The following is a 6640-nucleotide window of genomic DNA, read 5'->3' as shown; positions in this document are numbered from 1 at the left end:
AGTAACCTACGCTATAAAAGACAGGGTCACAGGGTGACATCTGAAGTAAAAAGAAATATTGTTCAACATGTTTTAAATATAAACTTTGTAAATTGTGTAACTGCTGTGTAAATCAACACAGTTGATGCAAGCAGATAAAACAAGGGCCTGCATCACCTAGAATTTAGCATTGCCCATATATGCAACAGACAAGCGGTCTGTAGCATTAGAACAGCTCTAATGACTTGCAATAAACAAAATATTGTGAAGTTTACCATAGGATTAACCCTAGATCACCATGTACAGTGGAACCTTGGATTGTGAGTAATGCGGTTAACGAGCGTTTTAAAATACGAGCACTGTATTTTTAAAAGTCCTAACTCGGTTTGTGAGTGTTGTCTCGCAAAATGAGCAGGATTCAGGCCAAAGCAGTTCGGAAATGTTTGGAAAGACACAGAAATACTCAGTTCCTGAGCCTTTGCTGAGGTCAGCCAAACTGTTCTCAGACCTTTTCGGGTGTTTCTGAGGCTCTCCGGTGCCCCCCCCACCTCTAGCCGCATGCGGTATTGCATGCCATTGAAGTCAATGCAGAACTAATTATTTTCATTTCCATAGATTTCAATGGGGAATCTTTTTTTGATATGCCAGTACTTTGGATTACGAGCATTCTCGTGGAACGGATTATGCTCGTAATCCGAGGTTCCACTGTATAAATAATTTGCCTCTAATTTTAGTGGAAATGTTATAAATAGGATCTGTCTAACATATTAGGCCTTGTACTCACGACCGGATCTGTGCGCTGGAAACTGTCTGCCCGACAGTTTCCGGCGTACAAGGCTGATTTGTGTTTGGTTCCGCTGGCGTGTACACACCAGCGGACCAAATTACCGTCGTACCGGAACACGTGCACGTAAACTACGTACGACGTCACTATAAAGGGGAAGACCAAACTTAATGGCGCCGCCCTCTGTTCCTCTTTTGCTAGTTACGGGTTTGCTCGTGTTAGTGAAGGTTTGGTTAGAGCTGATTCGCGCTTCTCGGTCTCCAGGCTTTGACAGCGTGTATTCACGGGTTCAGTGCGTGTGCTTGCGGTAACGTAGTTGTCATTCGGCTATAGGCTAGCAGGTTGTTTCTGCTTTAGCAGTTGCATCCTGTGCGCTCGTATCTGTTTGTCACGCGTTTGTCGCAGGTAGTGCTGGATTTGCGAGTGCTTTCTGTTTGAGTGTGTTCTTGACTGACCAGCCGGCCGGTTTGAAGCCATGATGGAGCAGCAGCGTCAATTTTCGCGAGTTGGTGCTGTTTATGGGATGGCTGCTGGATATGTTCATTTGTCCAGTACTTTGGCCAGAAACAGGGGGCGGAGGCGTTTCTGGACCAAGAATTGGTTGCGCCAGCGTGACCAGTTCTCACATATGCCTCTGCTTAGGGAACTCCAGGAGAATAATCCTAATGACTTTAGGAATTTTCTCCCCATGACGGACCCCGTATTCAACAGTCTGCTGGAACTTCTGTCCCCCTATATCACGAGGCAGGACACTGTGATGCGCCAAGCCATCACGGCCGAGCAGAGGCTTATTGCCACGTTGCGGTACCTGGCGACTGGGAGGAGCCTGCAGGACCTCAAGTTCTCGACAGGCATCTCTCCGCAGGCGCTTGGGGTCATCATACCGGACACGTGTGCTGCCATCATCAAAGTTATGCATGAGGAGTATATTAAGGTAAGTTTTCTGGCTGTAATAATGTGGCCAACTAACTTTATTTTTATTTTCCCAGATATGCTGTGTGTTTAACTAACGTTACCTTTTCTCCCTATGCATGTTGATATCAGCTTTTACATGTTTTTTTCTTGACCTACCTGCATATTTGTCCCTTACCCAATATTAACCTGTCCAGCATGCTATCCTAGGGACAAACCCACCTTGCCATTTTTTAAAACAGGACTTTTTGTTTTTTGTGTCCCCCCCCCCCCCTTCAAACTTTTATTGTCCCCATCAGAGGGCTGTGGAGTCTCTTAATGAAGTGGCCCTATATATTTCATTTCCCAAATTCTCCATGCACATTTTTCTAATGCAATTTTAATACTGTGAACTGTCACAAGGATGCTTGTAGGATGTTTTTGTTACAAAGTACTAAATCTCTTTTTTTGTTTGTCCCCACAGCTACCCTCCACACCACAGGAATGGCAGTCTGTGGCTTCCCAATTTGCCCAGCGGTGGGATTTTCCAAACTGCGGTGGAGCAATAGATGGGAAACACGTCCGCATTGTGCCCCCACTCCGCTCGGGGTCCTACTATTATAATTACAAGGGTTATCATAGTATTGTGTTGATGGCGGTGGTGTCGGCACAGTATGAGTTTCTATATGTGGACGTGGGGAAGAACGGCTGGATGTCTGATGGGGGAGTGTTCGCACGGACTGATTTCTATGATCGTCTCCAAGCTGGTGGTCTGGCATTGCCACCAGATGAAGATAATGTGGAAGGACTTCCGTTTGTGTTCCTAGCGGACGAGGCTTTCGGGCTTGGTCCTCACCTCATGCGGCCTTTTCCCCAGAGGACCCTCACCTCAGAGAGGAGTGTGTTTAATTTTCGGTTGGCCAGGGCTCGGAGGGTAGTCGAGAATGCCTTTGGGATACTCACCAACCGGTTCCGCCTGTTCAGGACATCGATACATCTGTCGGAATATAAATTGGACACCGTTGTATTTGCCTGCTGCATTTTGCACAACTTTTTACGCAGGCACTCCCAGACGTACCTACCCGACATCGGTTCTGAGGCAAGACTACCCTCAGATCCCCTTCCCGGGCTGGACACTGGTCGCGCTGGCTTGGCCCCCCAATCAGCTCGTGAGGTACGCGACAAATATGTTGAGTACTTCATGGGTCGGGGGGCCATTGCTATGCCAGATCATATTTCTTTCTAATTCGGCCCCCAAAGAAAGGAATATTCTCAAAAATAATAAATAATTAGACCATTGGACTTTATACAGTTGTTTGTCATTAATGCTTTTTCTCTTTTTCTCTGTCTTCCTGGTTCTCTAACTAACTTCTTCAATTGTAATGCATAATTGATTTCTCCACTTTTAGTAACTAACCACATTTTGCACAGTATTCACTCATCTACAAACAGGGTATTGAGTCTAGAAATAAGAAGCAACTCCATTTGTAAATTTTGAGGTCAAGTATTTTAATTTTTGCTTGTTCATGACCCCAAAAATTATTTTATATTTTTTTCATTACTCCCTGCTTTTGTACTTAGGAGTCTACAAAATTTTTTTATTATTTTTTTTTTTTCAGGTAATTCAACCAAAAATATTATGCAGATTATACATTTATTAACAAGTTCACATTTTTTTTTATCAAATATAGTTAGATTTATTGTTTACATATATATATATATATATAGACTATTTTTGGTGGGGTGTTTACCGCCTTAATTTTTTTTTTTGGGCATATTTTTTATGCACAAAAAACAATAATTTTTTAACCATTTTTTTTGTTTTTGGTGTGTTTTTCAAAAAGTAAATTTTTAGGTGAGATTTTGGAGTCAAATCTCTACTTCACTAAATTCAGTGATTAGAGAGATTTATAATTCTATATATATATATTTTAAATTTTTTGGCGTTGTTTATTCTTTATGGTCTAAACTTTATAGTATCCCAAAATGTTCAACATGGTCAAAAAGAAACAAAATCCAATTCCAAAAATATAAAAACTCACAACAGCAGTCAGTCATGGTGTGCTTTCACACTGGAACACGCCAAAATTGGAAGATACACACATTCAGTGCAAACTCGCCAAATGTCATTGGTTCAACAGACAAATGGCCACATGTGCTATCTGACATCATGGGTGATCAATGTCTGTGTTCTGTGGGAGCAACCCCTTCCTCTCAACTACTTGAGGATGGAGGAGGGGGTTGGACCCACAAAGCACAGACATTAGATATTCTGTGATGGCAGATAGCACATGTTGGCACACTGTGTGTGTATCTTCAAATTTTGGCGTATTCATTATTAAAACTGTAAAAATGTTTGTGGGGGCGGGGGATGGGCGGGGGGTGTTTCAGTCTTTGACACGGCCCATCATGTCAATAATGTTTTTAAAATTAGATTCGATGACCATCATTCTTTGCCGCATATTGTCCATTTCCGTGCAGCATTCCAAAAGGACATTTGTTAAATTCTCTTCCATGACAACCATCCTTTCACGCATATTGTGCATTTCAGTGCTGCACTCCATTACCTGCTGAATAATTATAGCAGCACTTGCACGTGAAAATATTGGCACACCATCCTCCTCCCCTAAAAAAAAAAAAAAAAAAATGGCATTTACAACATTATTTTTCGATGAGGCCTATCTACATATGTTTTTTTGAATCAAGCTAGGGTGACACTGACCTGATGGGCTTCTCCTTTCCACCTCTTCGACATCTTCTATCACTCCTCCTTCTTCCACCACCTCCCCATCATCTTCTATCACTCCTCCTTCTTCCACCACTTCCCCATCATCTTCGACTCCTCCTTCATCCATCAATCCACCTTCTTTCAATTCGCCAAATTGTTCTTCCGCCACTTGCCCTTCATCTGCTATAACTTCTAAGTCCAAAATTACTTCTTCCTCCTCTCTTCCTTCCTCCTTTCTTCCTTCCTCCTCTCCTTCCACATCCTCTTCTCCTTCCACATCCTCTTCTCCTTCCACATCCTCTTCTCCTTCCACATCCTCTTCTCCTTCCACATCCTCTTCTCCTTCCACATCCTCCTCCTCCTCCACATGTTGAGATGGCAGATTTTGGCCTTGTCTGGCCCTCTCTGCCTCCTCCAAATGCTGGCGACTTCTTTCCCCTGAAATAAACCAAAAAAAATGTAGACTCATCAGCACACAGATATTGGAGAGCATAAATCGCACACATTGCTTAGAAGATGCTTTCATTTAGTTACTTTTATCTTTCACCAAACCTACATTTTGCAATTACTTCTATATGGCAAGCTCTGATCCTGCCCCTTTTTAGCAAAGTGACACACATGGATGTCCCCCCTAAACTGTATTTCTGGGAGACCCTACCAAAACCCATTTTTGATTTGGGGAGACACAGGTGCTCTGCATTGCAGATGTGAAAACATCTGCTTTATTACCACTGTTTTTAGAATGAATCCTGTTTGCCTTTCCCATTCTCATAATTTTATTTTCTAGAACTAGCTTTTACACAATGTTTACAAACAAAGTTTTTGGCCAGTGAGCCATGTCCAGGTGTGTTGTTCCTGGAATAACCGAGCCTTTCTGAGAAACTATGTGATGTTACGTTGTTTACTAAGAACACTATTTGTAAATATGTTGGTATTTAGGTCATAAAAAATAAATGACAACATGTCTTTAAAATTACAAGCAGGCCAAGGAGGCAGATGGTGAAATATACATGGCAACACATTATTGCAGACAATCACCCCCCCCCCCCAACCCCAATATATATTTACTTACTTTTACGCAGAATTTTAAGTATTTTCTTCATCTGATGTGGCTCCCTCAATTTTAAGTCTGACCATCGTTTCCTCAGCTGTTCCTTGGACCTGGTGATCCCAAACAGCCTCTGCATTCTCCTCGCCACCTTGTCCATAATATGTGCCTTTCGGCGGTTAGGGGTCTTGTATGGCCCTAATTCACCATCATAGTCCTTCTTTCGCATGATGTAAACTAACTCCACCATTTCCTGGAACCGCATATTAGTGGCTTTATATCTTCTTTGCCTTGATCGGGACGTCCCTGCCTCTGTCCCTTCACTTGTGGCATGAGAGCATCGTGCCCGCTCGTGTGACATCGCCATCTTTCCTTTCCCACAGAGATTATGGGCGTGGAAAAGATGAATTCTTACGCCATGGGCGGAGAAGAGGGCGGCGTTTAATACATACGCGGAGTGTAGAGAATGCAAACAACGTGTTTACGTCGGTTACGCGGAGAATCTTCGAGCGCATACAGAACATACACAGTTAACGCCATATTTCCTAAACTCATTGATTAGGGGCCTCGCAAAGGTGACGAGGGCGGGGTTTAATAAATACGCGGAGTGTTTAAAAGGTGCACGCCGTGATTACGCATCTTACGCGGTAATTAGGCGAGCGTGAGAAACGAGGAGCGAGAGACAGGAAGGTAAGGAAATTAAAAATGTGATCAGCAGAGGCCTTGAAAATGTAGACACATGGGATGGGGGTTTGGGCTGTTGGTTGCACCCTTTTTAAGCTATTCTGTCTATGGGGTACCACAATGTTATTTTGGTATCCAAATGCTTTTGGACACCTCACAAAATAGAGATGTGAACAATGCTGTACCTCATTGACAAGTTTTTGAATGGTGTATTCAGATCAGGCAAAGTATTGTTCAAGTGTTGGTTGTACAGAGGTCATTAGGAAGTGTCTTTTATGTCATCCATTGTCAGGGGCATGAGATTTACACATGAAAGAGTGCCTAGATGAATACTGTCATTTGTAAGCATTGTTTAGTTTTCTATATTAAAAATATTTACTGCAATGTTAACAATGGCTCTGCATCTAGCAAATCAATGTTTGGTACAAGCAATGTGGCCGAGCTGCCAATCATTGTTTAAACAAGAGAGACTGTGTTTGTAATTAGATATAGGTAATAAATTTGAAGACACATATTAGATCAAGGT

Source organism: Rana temporaria, chromosome 1, assembly GCF_905171775.1.
Source record: "Rana temporaria chromosome 1, aRanTem1.1, whole genome shotgun sequence".
In the NCBI taxonomy this organism is placed as follows: Eukaryota; Metazoa; Chordata; class Amphibia; order Anura; family Ranidae; genus Rana; species Rana temporaria.
Note: the sequence above shows the minus strand (reverse complement) of the source record.